The following is a 23,234-nucleotide window of genomic DNA, read 5'->3' as shown; positions in this document are numbered from 1 at the left end:
TAAGTTGTTAGCGTTTGGTTCAAATCTAATTTCTCCCATACTGCTGTCCAGCTTTCCCAGAAGTTTTTGTCAAGTAGTGAGTCCTTACCTCTCAGTAGCTGGAGCCTTTGTGGTTAGCAGATATTAGGGTACTAGAGTCATTTGCTTCTGCATGTTTTATGCCTAATCTTTTCAAGATTGAGCTATTTTTTTAACCAGTACCAAGTTATTTTGAAAATCCCTGCTTTGTTGTCAAGATCTGATATTATTAGATGCTTTTCATTCACATTTCTTGTCCTTATTTCGCTTGAGACTCTTGACCTTTTTTTTACTCCGTATGAATTTTATTCTTTCTAGTTTTATAAAGTAATTTTTGGTTGTCTGATTAGCGTGGCATTGAATAGGTAAATTAATTTAGGTAGTTTTGTCATTTTCATTTTATGGACTCATTCTATCCATGAACAATTAATATTTTTCCAATTATTTACTGTTCTATTTCTGCAAGCACTGGTTTATACTTCTTATTTATATAGATCTTTTGTGTATCTTGGTAGCTACACCCTTAAATATTATATATGTTCTGTAGTTACTTTGAATGGAATTTCTCTTTTTATCTCTTTCTACTATGCTTTACTTGTATTATATTGAAATGCTGATAATTTGTGTGGATTTCATATCCTGTGAGGTTGCTTGAGATTATTATTTCAATTAATTTTAGTTAATTTTTAATTAATTAAATTTAATTGACTCTTTTATTTAAAAAAAATTAGGAAAGATAAGAATAATCCTTAAAATGATAAATAGCATATATCTAAAAACAAGGTTGCCATTATATGAAATGGATATAAACTAGAATCTCTTTCAATTATTGTTTTCAGACATATGCTTTTTATCATTTTAAGGATTATTCTTATTTTTTCTAATTTTTTAAAATAAAATCAGTATTGTATTTCATCCAAATCTTTTTCTGCATCTGTTGACATCGTATGATTTTTGCTGATTTTGTTAATATAGTTCAGTTTGTAGTTTTCCTGATTAAACCGAACTTGTATTCCTGTTAAAAATCCAACCTGGTCAGAGTGTATAGTCTTTGTGATTTTTTTTTTAGCTTTTTGATAATTTTTTATTTAAAAATTTTTGCATTAGTTTTCATAGGAATATTGGTCTATAGAGTTTTCTTTTTCTGTTTTGGCTTTGCCTGGTTTGTGTATCAAGGCCCTATCTGTGTCACTGAAGGAATTTGGTTCCCTTCTTTTGCTATTTTTATAGATTATATAAATATTAGAATTATTCTTTGAATAGTTGACAGAATACACTTGTGAATCCATCAGGTCCTTGAATTTTTTTTTTGGAAGTTCATTTATACTTTGTTCAATTTCTTACTCTGAAATTGAGTTGTTTAAATTCTGTATTTCTAGTTCTGTTAATTTTGATAGTTTATATTTTTTTTGTAAATTTTCATTTATTTCACTTAAGTTGTTATTTTGTTGGAATACAGTTGTTTTCTTCATCTGTATGAATCCTCTTCTTGTTTTTATACTAGCAATTTAGTTTCCCTCTTTCTTCTTTTTAATTAAATTAACTAATATTTTTATCTATTTTATTGTGGTGGGTTTTTTTTTCAAACTGGCAGCTCTTCTAGTTTTCATCTCCTTCCCCCCCCTTCCCTACATGATATACTTACAAGTTGCAGGTTGGATCCCCAGAGAGCATCTATTACTTAGGGTTTAAGGTACTCTGTGGTCCTCAATCCTAAAATAATAGTATATAATCCCCTACTAGTGTACTTACCTATAATAGTAAGCCAGTAGACACAAGTAACTCAAGCAAAGGAATTTTACTGACATGACATCATAAAAACAATAGTAACACACCATTTTCTCGATAAACCACAGGTATACTCTCTCACAACTGTCTATATTGTCAATGGAAAGAATGTGCACAGAGTTAAATGGATAGAAAGGTACACATATAAGTAACCATGTCGACAAGGTACCTCACACCTCTATCACAGTAGGGCCACTTTCCATGATGCACCTATGCTATTCCCCCTAGATATAGCATCTCCACTGGGCAGATCACTCAGTTAGGTTTCCTTGATCAGTCCCTTTCCATTGCCCAATTCTGCATGTCCAGGGATTTCTTTTTTTTCAACTCACAAAGATCACATTTCTTCTGTCAGTCCTGTTTCCTGCCAAGTTAGGTGTCTCCTACAAAGCAAATAGCTTTCCTGCAACATGCCATAGTGGGAGTTGGGGGTAGGTGGAGGAAGATAAGTAAATTTAATTTCCTATCCCCCACACTAGAAACTATTCCTTCCCGAGTGTTAGCTTCTTCTGCCATCGTTGACTCTCTTCTCTGCTTCTAGGAGTCACACTCTTCAGAGAGGTATCTTGCTTGACTGCCTCCCTAAAGAGTACATCCTGCTTTTTAAGTTCCACCAGGGGTGTGGCTTATCCTTCAGCCAGCCATTTCATCAAGTTTGACTGAAGAACTTCCCACTCGTGATTTCATCAACTGGACTGGGGGGAAATCAGTTGATCTCAGATGCCTTGATCAACTTTTCCTGACTGACCCTGCTAGAGTAGGGTCATAGATTTTTGGAGATGGAAGCTATCTAGTCCAGCCATTTTACAGGTGAGGAAACCAAAGCCTAGAGAGCGTGCCTGGTCACATGGGTAGTAAGTTGCTGAGCAAGTATGTGAACCCAAGCCCTCTAAATCCAAGTACAGAACTCTCCACTCTACTTCACTGCATCCCCATTGCATCATTTTTATGGTCCTTCATCCTCCTTCATTGCTTTCTTTGTCCACTTGTTCTGTATTTTCCTCTGCCTATAAACTCCTCACTATTAAGCGAACCATTAGGTACAACAACCCTATTCTTAAATTTTTCCTAGGCAATCTTGATTCCATATATTCTGTCACACTCACAGATCAAAGGAGGAAATTCTTTTGTTTACTGATGTGATTTCAGAAAATGTGATTACCATACCTATGGGTTATATGATGAGTTTAGAAAACCTGGAGAGTAGCCCTGTCTCACTCACATCTGTGTGTTCACATACTGTCGGTATCCTTTTATAGCATTCTCTAGAACAGTTCTTTTTGAGTCATGAACTTTGGTGATCTATGAGCCCCTTTTCAAAATAGTTTTTCAAATGGATAAAATAAAATACATAGGATTACCAAGTAAACTAATTATATTGAAATATAGCTAGGTAGCACAGAGGATAGAGAGCCAGGCCTGGAGTTGGGGAGACTTATCTTTCTGAGTTGAAATCCAGCCTCAGATACTTACCAACTGTATGATCCTGGGCAAGTCATTTAACCCTGTTTGCCTCAGTTTCCTTATCTGTAAAGTGGAATATCTTTGCCAAGAAAATCTCCAATATGGTCATAAAGAGTCAGACACGACTGAAACAACTCAACAACAACACTTAATGTAATAACTAAATATTATTTTCAGTGCTTAGTAGTGCCCTCATCTCTTATGCCTTGTAATGCCATCTTCAGAGAGATAGATGAAAAGTTATCATCTCTAAGCAGACTATTTCCTTTTTGCCTTTGCATCTCCAGTGCTTAACACAGCGTCTCACCCATAGCAGGTACTTAGTAAATAAATGCTTGTTGACCGATTGCAGCTCCCCAAACAGCTGGGAGCATTAAAGAGACATATCAAAGCAAAGTCGCTTCAAGTCCTTATTCCTAAAAGGAGAAGGATTGGACTAGATGGCCCTTTGAGGTTTCTTCTAGCTCTAAATCCATGATAAAGGAAAATAGTCATTATCTATTTCCCCCTTAGAAGCATCGTGATGTGATTCACAAGAGACTGGACTTAGAGTCGTAGGACAAGAACCAAGTGTGAGCCCCTGCCATGCCCCTTACTAGCTGTGTTTCCTTGGGCAAATCACACAACCGCTCTGAGCCTCACTTGTCTTCTTTATAAAATGGAACTGCAAATACTTACAGGATTGTCATGAGGCATAAACGTAATAACATGTTTGAAAGTGCTTTGTAAAGGCACAAAACACTCTTCAAATATTATAGTCCTTCTAAAAGTGTTTTTGGAAGTTAAGTTATTTAAAACTAAGCATTTAAAAGAGAGCGCATGGATATATTATAGGTCCAGTAATTGATGTGTCACCAGAGTAGAATCTTTTTTTTTTAACTATATGCTCTTCAGTTCATTTGAAGTTTCCACTTTTGATTTCTAAATAATAGCAGGCTACTGCCAGTCAGCTCTTAAGCCTTGCACACAATGAACCCAGCTCTATCTGTCCACAATGCAGAAATGGATAGAGTGGGTGGATAATGAGGGTCTGAAAGTGAGTTCAGATTCTTTTCTTCTCTCCTGCTGGTCCTGCAATAGGTGGGATAGTCTGAGTGGGCACTGTCCCTTTGATAGAAGAAGGGGTAGAATGTTGATACAAGAAAGTTCCCTTGTCTGTTAGAGATGACAGTTGGAATAAGGCAGTTAAAGAAGCTCATTCATTTAAAGGACAGAGGAGGAGGAAGAAACGTGAATAAAGAACACCACATGAAAAGAGGAAGAAAGGTGGATAAAGAAAGAAGAATAAAATAGCCTAGACAAAGTAGAGAGAAAAAGAAATGTTTGGAGCAAACAACATGGCTATTGTCTGCCATTTATAGTACACAAAGGGTCTGAACTTCCCTCTTACTCATGAGAGAAACTACTAACTGATGATATTTGAGTTGGAATAAGATTTGGATTCAGGAACCTATAATTTTGAATGGTCTATATATGCACTATTCAGACTACCATCCTATCTGCCCCAGCTCTACCTTTTAAAGAGGGGTTTCTAACCTTTTTCATGTCCTGAACCCCTTTGGCAGTCTGGTGAAGCATGTGGATCCCTTCTCAGAATATTTTTAAAAGAATAGAATGAAATACAGAGGATTACAGAGGAAACAAATTATATTGAAACACAGTTATCAAAGTATTTTTAAAACAAGTTCATAGACCCCAGATTAAAAATTCTTGACCTAGTATAGAATGCTTGGCTAGGGAATAAGGAGATCTGTATTTTTGTCCTTACCCAACTGCTTTTTGCAAGTTGTGTAACTTTCAAAAGGTCACATAACCATCCTGGCTCAGAGTTTCTTCATCAGTAAAATTAGCAGGTTGGATTATATAATCTCTAAGATCCCATTATGATTACCTTCTTTAGGCCTTCTACTTTGACTTTTAAAGTCTTCAGGTTCCGTTGTCTCAGGAATCTCTAACCATTTCCTCCTGATTCTCTTCCATCTAGCAGTTCTTTAGTACTCCTAATTCTAGCCTTAATTAAGGGATAAATACTAGCAACACATTTCCCCCCAGAATTAGCCCAATGGAAAGCCCATTTCTCATATAATTACTGCATTATCTAAAGGTAACTTTATAGGAAGCAAGGGTGACTACATAGACAAGTTTCAATAATGAAACTATGTATCATGAATGCATTTCACCCAGTGGAACAACATTCTCCAGAGGACTGTGTGGAATATATTTCAGGGTCCTATGAGTTCTGATTGGTAGGTTCCGTGAATTGTAATATAGGAGAACATCCAAGAGAATAAGAAAAGGCTGATAATTGGAAGCCATCAAGGGTGTAGTTTTAATTGACGTCGTGGCATATATTTGTCATCCAGCATTCCAAGTTCAGGATTGTAACAGCAAGCACCCTGGCATACCTAGGATGGCCTGCTAGCACAGATTCTTTGTTCTGCTTTCAAAGGAAAGACAATCTCTAAAGGGGTCAACAATCTTACTTTTATTACACTCACTAGTTCAGGGGTAAGGTCAGCACCCTGAATGTGAATAAAATACAAGCAGAGAAATTAGCACAAAGACCAACAGACAGGGCTCCAGCTCTCTGAACAAAGTAATAAAACCACCTATATACACCACTGGATCGGGGGAGCACTGATGCATCTGAGTAGTCAGGGGCTCTGAACAAATGGCTACTCAGAGTCCTGTCCAAGGAATCAAAAGTTCCTTCTCATAAGCAAACCCCCAAAGCAAAATACCAACCTCAGAATATATATACACTTCTCAGAGCCAGAAGGCATCACAGCCCTCATGCCTCTGCCTAATTAGCTTAGTACCAAAAGGTATGAAAGCCTTCCTACAAGCAAGCCGCCCAGTAAGCAAGCCTCCCCAAAGCAAGCTCCTCCTTAGGCAAGTTCCTCCCTCAATGGGCTCTATGTGACTCAAGATGTACGTGTGGTCACATAGGCCTATTAATGGATGGGGAATATCTTCATATTCCATTAACATTACATGAACATACATGAACCAACCTTGGAGACAGCTTCAAAAATCTCCTTGGCTCATTTTAACCCTACCCAGAGTTTTCTCAGAGAACTCTCTAACTATAGTTCATATTTAGTTCCTCACAGATGTAGGTAAAAGGGTTCCCAGCTCCCATATAAGCCCCAGAAGCAATGAGGTATATCAGATATAGGACTGCCTTTATTTCTTCCTACAAAGAAGCAAACAGAACATAAAAGACTTAGACCAAAAACAATATAATTCTGATAGTATATTGATAGAGAACTGAAAGAAACCTTAGAGGTCATCTAGTCCAGCCCCCTCATTTCACGAAATGGAAACCCAGAGAGGTGAAGAGATTTCGCTCAGAGTCACAAAGTAAGTGGCAGAGCCAGGACTGAAACCAGATCTTCTGATTCCAAGCCTGGCATCCGTTATACTACCCCTCACTGTTTCCTTTCACTCGGGTGACTCTCACCTTTCCCTAAAGCCCTTCAACAATTTCTGAATACCACCCTGTTGCTTGCACTCTCCCAGAAAGGAAACATACTTGAAGTTTCAAGAGAGGCAACTCCATGGATTCCATTGAGTCCCGCTTTCATACCAGATACCCACACAGACACCCTGAAAGGAAAATGCACCTGGGACCTCCATTATTAAACTCCTGGAGAGCAAAGTTCAGCTCTTTTGCTCCTTTCATGCTTTGGTCCCTTACTGATTCTCCACCTGTAGGGGCCATATACACAAATATTCTCTTCCCGAGAGCCTGACACTGTCCATGAATTCCCCTTCTCTCTCTAAAAAACCCCTAGGTTCTGAAACTATCAAACTCAAGCATGCTGGAGAGGTAAATCCATGAATGGGGCTGCCTAAAAACTCCCACTTCTCTCCCTTGGTAACTCTTACTACTTAGCTGTGTGGTTTCCCTCTCTTGAGACTACATGGTTGACATCATCTTAATCTACCACATCCTCTGCCACAGCCTCTCCAGGGTGGGGTCCAGGGGCCCAGAGTCCAAGCACTTTGATATTCCACCACTGCCTTGATTGCTGGCCCCTTTTGGGTTAAAAGGCCACCATCTCTGGGGAGCTGCTCAAATGAACAGTTATACCCTAGGGATCAGAGTTCATTCTTATGTTGCTAATCTCTGAATTGTACCAAAAAGGTAAAGGCTTCCTTTCACAAAATTCTTGCCTAGCACAAAAGGGTCCTAACCCACACCTTTCCCAGAACAATCTGAACCAACCTAACTAACACTAGTCCTGAGACTCAGAAACCTTTTCTCCGAGAGATATGCATATATCCACAAGGGCCAATGGGTGTGTCAGTACATTCCATTGGGAGAGGTGATAAATGTCTGAGACTCACCTCCCTGTAGACTCACCAAATTCCTCAGGGAATTCTCATAATCAAGAGCAGAGGGTGGCATAGAACAAAGAGCTCTGGACTCAGGAGAGACCTGGAGCCAGAAGCCCACCTTGATCTTTACTATTTGTGTATTTATCATCGAATCACTTCATCTGTCTGTTTCAGTTCCTTCACTTCTAAAATGGGTATGTTTGTACTATGCTAGCTCTAAATTTTGAAGAAAGCACTTTGTAAATCACTATGTAAGTAGGAGTGATTATTCTCACTAAACCCTTCATGCTCTCTGTGCCCAAGACTTCAGGGAGCTCTCAGCATAGCCTAGCACACAAGACTTCCCCAGGGGCACACAGGGAAATCAATCCAGGAACAAGAACACTTCCCCCACCCCCACCCCATGCCCCCATCACCTCCCAGAGCTGTGCTCCTCCACAACAGAGGTCTAACAGCTGTCTTGCCCTCTCTCCTTCTTCAAAAGAATCAGGTCTACCACATAAGTAGGATGGATCAGTTTTACAAACAACATCCCGGGAGTTTGGGATGGAATTTTTTTTTTAGTGCTCCTTAGAGATAGCCTCAGAGTAGAAGAGAGACTGATATAATCATGTCAGCTACTGCCCACCACTATTACTTGCCACCTCCAGGGTTCAGCAGTCCCGGCTTCTTGAGTGTTATAGCAATAACATATGCAGACCAGTACTTCCTTATTCTCTAACCCCTTTCTAAAGGATCAGCTTGGGTTTCTTCATGTAACCTCAAGGAACTTGATTAACCAATGTTTCTGGTTCCCTAAGTCTCTAACTGCCATATTCCTGAAGTGTTCGGCATGGGAAGAAGCTTTTGCCATTCCTCTGGGAATTTAATTCTCTACCACTAGTTGGGTTCCTCCACATGACTGTGTGTTGTGTAACTAGGCCATAAAATCAGGAATTTTCATTTTGGAAACACTGGCCTTCATGAGCCTAATATGGTTTTATCTTTGGAGATTTAAGGTCTCTAGCAAGACCAATTCCTTATCTAGTCTTGGGATTCTCATTCCTACCCTAAGGATTCCCTTCCCTTCTATAGTCACTCACAAGCACTGTCATACCAGGTAACCTAGGTCACTATATCAGAAGTATAAGCCACAGCATAAACAGTTGCTGCCATAAACTGTGACTGACAAGGGCTATATACTCTGCCACCATCTTGATGACCTGACACATTTTTATTTCTGGTCCCAAGCCTTAATATTCTTATTGTCTTTCAAGTAGTCGTTTGGTTGCATTGATCTTTCTGCCAAGGTCACTAAATCCCCATGCCCTACTAAACTCTACTTTTAGTTCTTAGGTCCTTTAGGACTCCTGGCTAAATTACCTGCCTGAATAAAAGCAGACATCCTAGCTCCCCCATGCCTACTTTAGCAAAATTCTGAAACAGTACCAGCTTGAATAGTAATCAATAAATCCAATAACATACATAAGTGATTTCAACCACACTAGCACTATACTGAAAGTCTTCCGGGATGTTATGGAAAATAAGAAAGGGGGTCTGCCAGAAAAATAAGCTACAGCACAGGAAACAAGATGGAAACCAGCCATCATGAGCAGAAATGTCTCAGAAATAATTGCATATACCCAACAAAAGACTCTCATGAGAAGCTTCCCTAGGATACTGAGAAACCTACATTGTGGACCTTGTAAGCAACTGGGAGAGGCAGTGGGCAGCCCAGGCATGGAAACACTCATACTAGGATACCCCAGACCTAGTAGCCCCAAGATACCACAGAGGGCCCTGAACATCCCACATGTTGAACCTTAAAGATCTAGGGAGGCATAAAACCTCCAAGTATCTTAACAAAGAAAACTCCTGGGAGGTAGAGGTCAGCCCAGGACTCCTAATGAGCAAATACAGTAGATCACCCCACTCAAGAGCATAGGAGGGAGCAAAGTCTGTCTCTTGTACCAATCCCCAATTAAGTAACTAAAAGTAGAGATACAAGGAAACAGAATTCACTGCAGTATGCTCATCTCCTGGCTCCAAGGCAGCTAGGTGGCACAGTGAATAGAGCACTGGACTTGGACTCAAGACAACATGGGTTCAAATCTGGCCTCAGATACTTATTAAGTCGCTTAATCTCTGTTTGCCTCAGTGTCCTCACCTGTAAATGGGGATAACAACAGCACCTATCTCAGAGGGTTATTATGAAGATCAAATGAGATACTCATGAAGTGCTTAGCATAGTGTCTGCCACAGAGTAGGCACCATATAAATGTTTAGTTCCCATATTTCCAACATTGAGCTACCAGAATCTTGTTTTCTGTGAGGTAGCTAATACTTGACCAAGTACTCAACTTTAAAATGCTAGTAATCTCCCAGGAAGGAGCTTCTATTCCCCCATTTCCATTTTCTAAGAATGTAGGCACCCCTATATTACTTCTGTAGTCCCCTTTATCCTGGCTGCTAAGGAGCTATACTCCTTATGCTGTCTGGGACAGCAACATTTAGTTTCTTTTATTTCACTAATTAAAATGTGCCTATGCCTTAATGGACAGTGCTACATTTCCCTTGCCCCAGAGGTTAAATCTCATATGAAACAAAATGTATGCAGGAGTGGGGGTGAGCTTGGTCACTTGACCCACAAGTTTCAAGAAGAAACCAAGAGTGAAAGAGATAGCCTGGAGAAGCTGAGTCAGGGAGGACAGCTGGGATTTGAGCACCCACAACAACTCAGCTGCTTCAGTCACTGTTTCTACCTGCACAGCTGGTTAAATAGCCTAAAGCCAATAACCAGAGGCATTTCAGGGTGAATGAATCATTTCTGTACAGTCTGTCCAAAAGAACTGATACAAGATGGTGATTCATTTCTGTCCTGCCTCCCTACCTGCTTGTCATGGAGATTTTATTTTAAGAACAAAGCTTACCCTTTCTTTATAGTTTGTTTGCATTTAAGTTTTAATATGAGAATAGAAGGTCAGTTGATTAGAGCAAGTTTGGATTTTTATGTTTCATTCTCAAGAAAAGAACATTCGAGAGGGGGCAGTGGCCCACATGTACACACAGAAAGAAAATGAGACATTAAAAAATAGACTCTTTGTAAGAAGTCACTGGGATTTGTCCTAGCTGAGGGCTCTACAGGTAAATGAAGGAGAATCTTATTCGGTTAAGTTTAGAGCAAGTTAAAAGTATGAACCTAGGGTTTTTCCTTAAACAAGAAATGAGCATGTCAGTAGTTTCTGTCTGGTATAGGATAGGAAGTGCTTCTACTTTAGTCACACAGCCTTATTCTATTCCATATGGGCACAAATAGAATCCTTTCCAAGATTTGAGCCAAGGGGCAGTTAACTATTAGAGAATGTCATGCCCAGCAGAAGAATAATGACTTAAAAAGACTGTTGATGCCCAAGCTCCAAAGGTGGGAGCCAAAGGGAGGGAACAAGAATCCTAATCCTTTTCCTCTGCATTAACCCAGAAGAATCTCTTTATGTCTTATACAAACTATCTTTCATCAAGATACTGCTATACTTTTATAAGAGACAACTCTGGACTTGCAGTCAGAAAGAACTTGGGTTTTCATCTAGCCTCCAATATTTATTGTGTATTGATTAGCAAGTCATTTAATCTCTCTGAGACTCACTTTCCTTATGTGAAAAAACGGGGATAATAATCCATGTAGTATCACCCTCACAGAGTTAACAAGGAGGATCAAATTAAATAACTGTGCTCTTTGTAAACCTGAAAACAGTGTATAAATGTCCCTTATTATTATTCTAAATAGGTAGATCTTTGAGGGAGGGAAGGAGTCCCCCAGTTGGTTTATGCCTTCAAAGTGAAGCCCTCCAGCTCAAAATAGTACAAATACAGGAGGCAGTTCCTCTCCTTCCAACTTATCTACAACTTTCAGCTTGCTGTTATGGGGAGTTCTGATCTGGAATGAGCTCGCAGGGAGAGTCAGACTATATCTTCCCCCTCAGGGTTTGAAGGTACCAGAAGGGTTGAGGCAGTTTCTGCTGCCATTGGATGGAGCTTCCACTGGCAGCATTCCTCTCCACTATTAAGGGCCAATCACTAGCACCACAATTCCATTTATCCACTTAGCATCCATTAGCTTTTATGAAGGAATGTATACTTTGTGGAGGGTCTAAAGTTATAGCAAGAACAAAAATACAGACATTTTCCCCCAACCTCAAAGGCATGCTTGCCCCTATTACACCTCAGTTTCTGGAAGGAAATAGGTTCAAAACTTTAGCTCAGTCCTTACATAGCACTGGTCCCATCAAGTTTATATGTTCAGATGCAGTATTACTCTGAGATGAATTCATAACTCAGCCACCACTGGGATGGGTCATTCCAAAGATGACTTCTCATTCCTTGAGGCATCAAAGTTAGGCTGACTGCAAAACATGGCCCGGAATTCTGAGCTGCTAAAGTGCCCTCCAGACCTTTTGAAACTCATGGTTAGAGAGGTGCTACTCTCTTTGCCTTGGATGGAAAAGAACAGTTTGAGAGGCCCATTCACAGGGCTGCATGGCCTCATCGGAGAGAAGTTCCCATGAGACTGCATGAACCAAGGAGTCCCTGAATGAGGCCAAGAGTGAATGAAGCAAAAGAGGAAGTAGCTGGTGCTAAAAGGCCTCTTCTGAATATGTCTGCAGACCAAGAGCCTCCTCTTCAACACATGGTTAACCTACAGGAACTAGTTATAGAATATCCATACATGCTCCACAGTCTTTCTAAGGCCCTTCCCTTACATGTCATCACAATTCTACCAGAAGCAAGTTCCCTAGCCTCTTCATGTGGAGATGCTGAGGGAGATACCAGGGATTCAGGAATCCCACGATCTAGTTCCCAGGGCAAGGTTGCCGGGAATGAATTCTCGGACTCAAGCATTCTTTCAGTCAAGGTGGCAAAGACTTATTGTTATGCTTTTCAGCAGTCAAGAGTTCTTAGGGGACCTGCAACCTTAGAGGGGTACAGTTAATGTTTATATTGGTTAAACTATAGTAAAACATTTCCAAATATCCTAATTAGGTGATTCAGGGTAGGATTAGGGAGTGGCTAAGGAGTGGTCAGTTCTTAAAGGAACATGCACATTTAATATCTACTGGGCAGGTATTTTACACAGAATTCACTGGGAAATAGCCCAAAGTGGGGCTACATCATGTAATAACAATGCTACTTGCAGCTGCCATGGCGGTGTAAGACCAATAACACCAGCACACAGGAGGGCTGCTAGCACAGATTCTTTGATCTGCTTTTCTAAAGGAAAACAACTTAAAAGCGGTCAACAATCTTACTTTAATCAAACATATACATATATATATATATCTTATATACACACACATATACGTATTAATTATATAATTCACTTAGTTCAGGGAAAAAGTCAGCACCCTAAACTTCAAAGAAAATACAAACAGAAATTGCAAGCAGAAATTATATAAACAGAGCAAATACAAACAGCAAAGACCAACATACAGGGCTTCTAACTCTGACCAAAAGCAATACATACATAGTTACCAGAGAGAGAAGCACCAACATCTGGGTTTTTCAAAGCCAGGAGGCTCCTTAATGGCTACCCAGAGTCTCATCTGGCTATATGACATAAACACTTTTCCTATGAGTGAGCCCCAAAGCAAAATGCTTACCTCCAAATATATATACACTTCTTCAGGGTCAGAGGGCATCACAACCCTCATGACCCAGGCTCATGTGACTTAGGCTTCCATGTGACTTAAGCAGGTCACATGAGCCTGTTAATGGATGGGAAAAATCTTCCCATTAAGCAAAAAATACATTAACAACACACATGGAGGTGTGGTTTTAGGCCTGAAATGTCACTAAGTCAACTAGCTGTCAGGGCTGACTAGGAAATACCCAGGCTGCTTCCATCAGTGTCTTGTTAGACAAGATAAACGAAGGGAGTATACATATGTCTAGGTCTAGCATGCATATGATAGGTCAGTGAGTAGTAAATATCTCTATGACCCAGTACACAGCCAGTTCAGCCAGTACACAGCTAGTTCAAACTAATACATTCTATAGGTACAACTGGCCACTGTATCAGGAAGGGACATAAACATTTTGCTAGGGCATGCTGTCCTTGGGCTGGAGAGAAACTGCCTGAGAATATGTTTTGAAGCTAGGGAGAAGTGTGATTTTGGAACTGGAGTCCAAGCACAGGCACCCAAGCACCCCATCAGAGAGATGTCATCTCAGGCATGCTGCATTTGCCCTAGACCCTCCTTTCGTTCTCCCCACCATTACCCTCTTCCAAATTGCTGTCCTTGACAGACAAACAGGGTGGGGGCACATTGAGTACCTCTTCCATGACCTCAAACCCAAAGCAATCTTCTGGGATCTTTGGGGAGGTAGAACATTGTTCTATCACTTATTTCTCCGGTGCCTAACAGAAAAAATGTCTCAAAAGAAGCAATGTAGCAAGAACTTATACAGTCCCACATGTACAGTGAAAAATCATAATTATCTCCAAATAGGGAGTTATGTAGATTCAACGAACAAGGACATTGCATAAAGTTTACCAAATATTACTCTTTGCTTAGTATTCAATAAGTGCTTATAAGTGTTCAAGTGACCCTCCTCAAACCATAGGCAAAAAATGAAAACAAGCAAAAAAATAGGCTTATTATCTAAAAAGGATACTTGGTCTCCCTATAGATTTTTCTAGACTATGTGGATACTCCTTAAAGGGGTTTAGGATCTTAGATCAATTAGAAGTCAATCCCTGCTCTCTCAGATGAGAAACCAAACCAACTTGACTTGGTGCTATGAGTTAGGTCCGTATCCCAGGGAGCTGGTGTTCCCCCCTTTGCTTTGGACCAGCACTCACTGAATGGATTCAATCATTGAGTAAGTCCTATAGAAAAAAAAGAAAATTAATTTTCCTATTTCAGGAAAACGGAAATGAAGCAAAAGAGGAAGTAGCTGGTGCTAAAAGAATTCTTTTGAACACCTCCGAAGACTAAGAGCCTCTTCTTCAACACATGGTTAACCTACAGGAACCAGTTATAGAATACCCATACATGTTCCACAGTCTTTCCAAGGCACTTCCCTCATATGTCGTCACAATTCTACCAGAAGCAAGCTCCCAACCTCTCCATGTGGAGAGATGCCATCTCAGGCATCACAATCCCTGAGCTCATGTGGCTGTCTCCATACAGGGAAACAGGACTGGAAGTGACTCATTCACCCTCTGTGACAAACCCACTGTCCTTGGTAAAGTCCTGGGTAAAACCCAAAGTCCTGGGTAAAAAGGTCCTGGGTAAGAAATGTCCTGGGTAATCTGCCATGATTCCCTCAGAGCATAAAGTCTTCCCTCTTGGGCCTAGACAAAATTTCTAAGTGTCTCTTTCCACAGAGGGCATATCAATAAATACTCAAGTTGGCCAAAATCATCTCAAATGAGAACTAATGAGAGAACACACACCAGAAAAACCAACTGTAAAATTACAGTCTTTAAAAATCGCCATTTTTCTAGAGTCCTAGGTGGTGAGTCTCTAGCAGTCTCTGCAAATTTAAAGGGCTCAATTTCATTCCAGACAAGCCCCCACGTGTAGTGGGCTATGCTCTGGCTCACTCCTTGAACCAAGTTGGCTACATCTGCTCCTCAGAGTTCTAGGTGTTGAGGTATCTGTTCCTCTCTGTTGCTGTAGTCCCCAAACCCACCAACCACTGTCAGGGGTCAGTCATTATTGCATTTAAACGCTTGACATCAATTAGCTTTTACAAAAGGATACTTGCTTGTAAGAACTATAGAACAAACATTTTCTACTACAACATGTTCCACAACAAATGTCTTGGGGCAATATTTTCCCCAATACCATCTCAGCCTACTGGGGAAATAGGCTCAAAACAGTTTTCAGTTCCTATATAGCATCAGTCTCACCAAGTTGATGTTGAGGTGCAGCATTGCTGCCAAATAAGTCTGTCTTTGCTACTGCTGGGCTGGGTCATCCCAAAGGTCACTCTTTGATCCTGGGGGAATTGAAGCTGGGCTGGCTGCAAAACCTGGCCTGGAATATTGGGATACTGCAGCTCCCTCTAAACCTTTTGAAACTCACAGAGTCATAAAGGTTCCACTATAGTGGAAAAGTAGGAGGGGACCAGAGCTCCCAGTGTATTTTATTAGTGCTTTTGTTAGCCCATGGTTCCTAGGGGCATCGTCATTGGTCATAGATTCTTTTGCAAGGCTTATGTGGAAGAAAACACCAATACTCTTCTTTTCTCTGTCTCTGCCCACTTTTGTAGAGCAAAAAGAAATCTTCCTTCCTTGAAAGGAGAAATTCTCTCTCCCTCTCCCTTTCCCTCTCCCTCCCCACCCCCTCTCTCTCTCCCCCTTTCTCTCTCTCTCTCCATATACATACATACAAGGCAAATCCAGTATTAATGGCCTTTAAAAATTATATACACATTTTAGATAACACAATGAAAGTAAAACTAATTAAAGAAATTGATATCCCTACCCCTGACTACACAGGAACTTGTCTAGACTCTGCAGAAGTCAAGGTAAAGCAATAAAAAATTGGGAGATTATGTACTAGTAGATTACCACACAGGGGACAGAAAAGGGGCATAAAGGAGTTGTTAGCTAGGCTGAAGTCCCTTACCATTCTTGGTGCTAGTCTCCATTCTTCTTTGTTTGCATTTGGGTCAGCAAAGAAATTCCAGCCCTGTGTTCTGTCTGAGAGTTTTCAGCATCCCTTTCTCTTGATCATTCTAACCATACCACCCTGGCTTCTCAATTGCAGCTGCCATTGTACTGGGATGGCTTCTTTGTCATTCTGCAACCACACTGATATCCTTAAGTTCAATCTCAAGTACACCTGGAAACTCTGGGTTCTCTGTATCAGGTTGAATGGAAAGCCCCTGAGACACAGGGAATTCTGGGAAGTTTGTCCAACTAGTGGGCAGTCATTTCTGGAATTCTGTATTTCCATGGTGATGCCCTGACAAAAGGTGCTACGTTATGTTAACCGATAGTCTAGATCCAGTCCTAGGATGCAGACTATCGCATGCACACGTGCGTGCGTGCGTGCGTGTGTGTGTGTATGTAACCCAGTCCCTGACAATGCTGGATCTTAAATACCAAGTCCCATTAATATAGTTTATACTTGTTCCAGATGTCCCTAAAATGTGGATGAGGAAATCATGACAGGCCCATGCAGTCACAAGCCAACCAACCACCCCTGGAAGTTGTTCGTTCACCTATCCCTTCTATCATCTAGATTCTCTGAGTTGGGGGTAAGAGGGCAGAAGTCTTCCTCATACTGATGTTATTATCAAAGTCCTTTTGACCCCAGGCACCCAAGGGCCTACAGATTCTAGCACCAGCACATTCGTATAGTCAGAGTGTGGTTCTGAAGAGTGTTCCCAGGATACAGCATTTGCTTATACTGGACCCATCTTTTCATCTCCTTGGGTGAGATGTCTCAAAGTCCAGGCAGTATTCTGCATAGGCATAGAAACCCACACAACACATCAAGGACACAGTTCTCAAAAGAAAAATACAAATTCAGTGAACATAAGGAATACCACCAGGACCCCTGAATTCCGGAGCTGTGCTGCTCAGCCAGCCATGACCCCAAACTACACTTGGTTCCCCCTTTGCTATCTCACCACACCCCATATCTCCAACCTGCAGAAATCACAGCCAGTTTTCTGAAGAACATACCAGTAAGTAGCATTTGCACTGTCTTGTTCCCTTAAATATCTGGCTCCGGTAATCTCAGGAAGAAGTGTGGATGGATCAGCTGTCCTCGTAACAGCTGCCTGCAGAGTCTCCGGCACCAGCACTGTGGAGGCTTCTCAGGGAAGTCTTTCATGTGTTGCAAATGCACCATATGGGCTTTCTTCTGTCTCCATGGCCATCTGTGCTTGTCTCTCTCCACTATAGTGACACAAGAGACATTCAGGCAGCAATGTACTGTATTAGGTGTATACGTGCAGACACAGAAACAGGTGGACCCAGTGTATCTAATGAGGCCCTTGAAATATGAGCTCCCCAAAATCAAGTGGACCCCATAATGCAGGACCTCCTAATGCAAGTGAAAGTAATGAAAGTTAGAATCACTCCAACTATAAATCTTCAATATCAGTCAGGTTAGTAAGAAAAAATCATTTCTCCAATTTTTTCCTTCCCATCAGCCAAATTAGTGGACTGAAAATAACAGATGATTGGTTTAATGCAACAACCCTTCCTCCAAATTGCTTCGTATTTAATTATCCATGTACATGTTGGATAACTTCAGTAGAATGTAAGCTCCATGCACAGAAAATACTTTTTAAAATGTTTGATTGAGGAACGTATCCATGGTCACATAGCTACTAAGTATCAGAAATGAGATATAACCCAGTTCTCACCTGACACCATGTCTAGGACTCTTCACATTGCCTCTAGAAATAAAAAATAGAGATGGCACTCAACATAGTGCCCTGGACTTCAATTTACTTATATGATTCCAAGGAACAAATGGATGCTAAACAAATCCCTATATTAAGGGTGCTTTCAGTTTCCTTCTATGATTCCAAGGAGCAAAGGGGATGCCAAATGAGTCTCTATATCAAGGGGAAAGGATTTGTATCAATAGCTGTCAAACAAAAGAATGTGTGATCTAAACACACAATTGTAGACCGCTGCACAAATGCAGTGAATATTCTGAAATATTCTGGACCAACCCCCAGGCTTCTTAGCCCACACAATAAATAGCAAATAGGAGAAGAGCACATTATAGTTTAAAAACCCAAAACCAAACAAGTAACAGTTAAATTCTGAGTTCCTTTTCCTTCTCCATCACTGGCTGATTTGTCTTGTTTTCTAGCAAATGATTTAGTACTTCCCTATGTCCTTAAGCTTTTCTTGAGCTTATCTTGCCCAAACAGAAGCCTTACAATCACTCTGTGCTAGTTCAAATGTGCCCATGAGAAAAGGACCATAAATTTTTGCCTCAAGGTCTCACAGAACTTCTAAAATGCTTTAGATGGACAGGTGCTTCATAAGAGCTGAGTATTCTTATTATAACTTGATGTCAGCTCATTTTTAAATGAACACCAAGGAGTCTCTTTGAACAACAACAGTCTCTTTGAAAGAGTATCTTAAAGAAAAATAAAGTTAACTCCTTAGATTTTCCATGTTACCCAAGAGAAGATTTGTGCTAAACTTTGGTTGTACCAGTATTATCACCTCTTTGTGAATATGTGGTCAGAGCAGGAGTCTTATAAAAAAGCATGATAATAAAACAGCTGCAATGTCATCATACAGGGAAGCTTAGCTTTGACATAAAAAAAAAATCCTCTTAGGACAAGATGTTCACATTCTCTTTTACCTTGAGAGTTGGACAGTGAGGTTTTAGGTGTGTTTGTTTTTCAGAAATTAAAGTTCTGACTTACTTAAGATGGAACACTGAGATCCAGTTGTGCTATGCTTGATCAAAACCAGTAAAGCCCTGCTGATATCTTTGCCCTTCTTCCTTGGCCGATGCTGCAGGCAGGCACTGCACAGAAATTAGGAGGAAACGTATGGACTAAGCCCTTTGTGGTGATTGAGGGGTGGTAATCACAAGGAAGAGACTGTGGATTAGCCAGATTGCATCTCTTTTGAAATGCTTGTTAAACAAAACAGCTGGCATCTCCTAACTTGTCGATGACCTTTATCAGAGTTTCAAATTCGAAGTCCACGAAGCCTCCGAGTGACAATTAGCTCATTTTTTGTCCTTCGTAAACTACAGGAACAGTCCTTTGCCTTTCTTTGTACCACAGGGCTTAGCACAGTGCTTGACACATAGTTAATAAATATTTAATAGACAGTTAGTTTTGTTAATAAATAAAAGTTAAACAGTTGCTAATTGAGTGGTTGATTATTATAAATAACATCAACAACAACAACAGTAGCTGACATTTATGTAGCACTTTCCGGTTGGCAAAGTACTTGCCGTATGTTGTTCGATTCATGCAACAGCCCTGTGAGCTAGGTGCTGTCCTTGCCCTCGTTGTCCCTTCCCTGTCTATGGCTCACCATTTGACTTGTTGAGAAAGTCCAGCAGTATAATGATAGCAAGCATGTATAAGCACTTTAAGATTTGCAAAGCATTTTACGGATGGTATTTCATGTGATCCTCACAGCTACTCTGTGAATTAGTTTTATTATCTCCATTTTCCAGAGGAGAAAACCGAGGCTTAGAGGTTAATAATAATAATGGCCATATATGATATAAATGATATATATCATGTGTGTGATATATATATGCATGCATACTTGTGCCAGGCACTGTGCTAATTTATAATTACAATTATACTTTACAATTATTATCTCATTTGATCCTCACAGTAACCTTGGAAAGTAGATGCTGTAATTACTCCCATTTTACAGATGACGTCACTGGGCAGAAAGGAGTTACGCAACTAGTAAGGTCCAAAGCACCATTTGAACTCAGGTCTTTGTGATTCCAAGGCCAACACCCTATATCCATTGTGCCAACTAACTGCATCCAAATTCTTGCTCAGACACTTACTAGCTGTGTGACACTGGGTAATTTGCTTAACCTTTATCCGCCTCACTTTCCTTATCTGTAACATGAGGATAATAACCCTACCTCCCAGAGCTATTATGAAGGCCAAATGAGAGAGCATGTTATGCGCTTTGCAAATCTTAAAGCACCCTATAAATGCTAACTGTTATTATTATTACAAGAAAGACATAGGATTATACTATCAATGCCTTTGATAAATATATGTGTATATATATTTTCATAATTGCTGTATATGTATAATATTTTTAAAGAATAAGAAAAGTATTGGATGTCTTAGTAGGAAGCTTTAATTCCAATCAGGACAAGTTCTTCAGTGTTTTACAGATGGGCAAATTGTCTTCATTATTTTTGTGAAGTTGGTTTCATTCATTATCTACTAAAATGCTGCTTAAGTAGCTTTTCCAAATAAGAATTTCCGGAATTGCATAGTACAGTCTGCCATTGTTAAACTGTTTGCATTTCTAAACTTAAAATTAAGTCTTTCTAAAGTGTTTTAGATAAATGACCAAAAAGTGACCATAAACAATTACTTTCTCTCTTTTATGTTTTAAATATATCCCAAAAGCCATCAATTTAATTTCATAACACTAATTTCCTAATCAGCAATATTTTCATTCTTAAAATGGTTGGTCTGTAAAAAAGGTTCTGATGTTTTTTCTTTAAGGAAATCATTAGCTTCATTTTTTGAAGAGAGATATTCAGCAACTTGTTCAACCAGATGCTTCACATTCTCATTACTAGCCCAACCTCATATATCTCACTCATTGGTATTATTTGGAAATCCATTACAAAGTCACTGAAAGCTTTGGTTTTGTCTATGAAAAAAAAGATGTATATGTAAGGGGACATGGATCTTTTCCATAATGACAGAAATGTAGGACCAAGTTTGCCGGCTAAAAAAGGAACAAGGGTCCTTTCTTATCAAAAATAAACTGAAAATGCATTGACTAGACCCCAAGTATGGTGGCTCAGGGTGGTCACACAAAAGAGTGGTAAGAATCCTTCAAAGAAGCATCCTTTATGAAGAGGCCATAGCAGTAGATGACAGAAGCTCAGTGGAGGGTGATACATGGTAGCTTCCAAGGCCAAAAGGAACAGAAGCTGTGGAAGAGTAGAGAAGCAGTGAGACACTGCCAGGTGCAAGGAGATGGAGCCATGAGAGATGTTCTAGACATGATACATCCCTTGCAGCATAACATACCTGGGGGACACTGCCTCTCCTGCTGACAAGGGGAATGATACTCCTTTGTGTGTATTAATGGAGGCGGCAGAGAATAATTCTTCTACTAGATTTTCTCTTATTATGTTATTCTGTCCTAATTATATATTTCTATTTATCATTCTAACTAGTCTGATGGTAGGGAGGGCACTCAATGGGAGCTTGAGCTTTTTTTTAAGATAATTTTAGTTATCTCCAAACCTCCTGCACCAAACCTGGAGTGGTAAGAGATTCCATAATCAAGTGGGGCCTTTATTGCATATGGCTGTAGACTAGGAATATGATTAATTAAAATAGATTAGAGCTTAGATGAGAGAGAGGGTAGAAGAGAGAGAAAGAGGGAGGGAGGGAGGAGGAAAGAAAAAGAGAGAGAGAGAGAGTGAGTGAGTGTTAGTTTCTACTCTTCTCCAACCCCATGAATCCCAATGACCAACATATTCATTGACAGATAAAGCCCAATTCCCTGAGCCTCACAGTTTATCCTAGGTAGAACGTTGAGAACACTGGTTAATCTCTGCTCCTGAAGGGGCATATGGAGACATCATAGACAGATCTTCCTACCAGTGGCTGTGGCATGTTAGGTGAGAAGACATGAGAAGGCCACCCAAGGCCCTCAGGGATGTCGTAACAATATTAGGCCATTTGGTCAAGGTTAGAGTTTCAGATCCAAAGCGAGCCAAACAACTGTTCAACTCATCATATTCTACTCTAGGGATCCAAAGTAGTCAGAGATTGATTTTCTGTTTTGGTTGATCGCTTGCCCTAGGATATACGATTAAACTGCAGAACGGGAGAAATTCACCTCCACATCCTGTTACTTCCATTTTTTCATCCCCTGTGTACCTTCTTGCTGTACTGTCCAGAGTACCCTCGAACTGTACCGAGCCAGGGTCCTGGCCAAATGTGTCCTCTTTATACGTAGTCAATGATCCAAATCCTTCCATTTCCTTTCCTTTTCCTTTTCCCCTTTACCCATTAGAAACCAGTCTTAATCTAAAGTGCTAAATTATATTGCTCTAACTTGGTGTTAGAAGATTATCTAATTAAAACTAATATTTAAGTGTGAATAACTAACATAACCCTTCAGGAGGCACTTGCATTAAAAAAAGTACCTTGCTAATAAAAATAACTCTTTAATCAATGTAATGTTGGCTAGGGGGATTTTTAAACTGTCAGTCAAAAAACATTAAGTGCCTACAATGTGCCATGTACTGTGCTTAAACACTGGGGATATAGAGAAAGGCAAAATACAGTCTCTGTTCTCAAAGAACTCACAATCTAATAGGAGAGACAGTATGCAACCATGAGCAAACAAGCTATAGACAGGATAAATTGGAAATACTCAACAGAGAGAAGGCACAAGAATTAAGGGGGAATAAGAAAGGATTCCTGTAAAAGGTGGGATTTTAGCTGGAACTTGAAGGAAACCAGTGGAGGTGGAAATAGGCATGGGGGACAGCTGATAAAATGTTTAGTCAAGAGATAGAGTTTTTTTTGTTTGAGCAATAGCTCAAGTCCAGTATCACTAGATCAAAGAGTACATAGGGTGATGTAAGGCATAAGAAGACTGGAAAGGTGAGAAAGGGAGGACGGATCATGAAGGGCTTTGATTGCAGTCACCAGAGGGGAGGAGGTTCCATGGTCAGACCTACACTTGAGGAAGATCATTTTGGCAGCTAAGTGGAGGCTTGACTAGATAGGGGAGAGATTGAGCCAGGAAGACCAGCTAGCAGGCTGTTGTCCAGGCATAAGATGATAAAAGCCTGCACAAGGCCGCTGGCACAGTGTCAAAGGAGAGAAGGGGGCTTATACAAGGGTCTCACCAAGGTAGAATGGACAGGCCTTTGCCACAGACTGGATGTAGGTGAGAT

This window comes from Trichosurus vulpecula, chromosome 5, assembly GCF_011100635.1.
Source record: "Trichosurus vulpecula isolate mTriVul1 chromosome 5, mTriVul1.pri, whole genome shotgun sequence".
Taxonomy (NCBI): Eukaryota; Metazoa; Chordata; class Mammalia; order Diprotodontia; family Phalangeridae; genus Trichosurus; species Trichosurus vulpecula.
The sequence above is the reverse complement of the archived record's forward strand: the minus strand, read 5'-3'. Positions refer to the sequence as shown.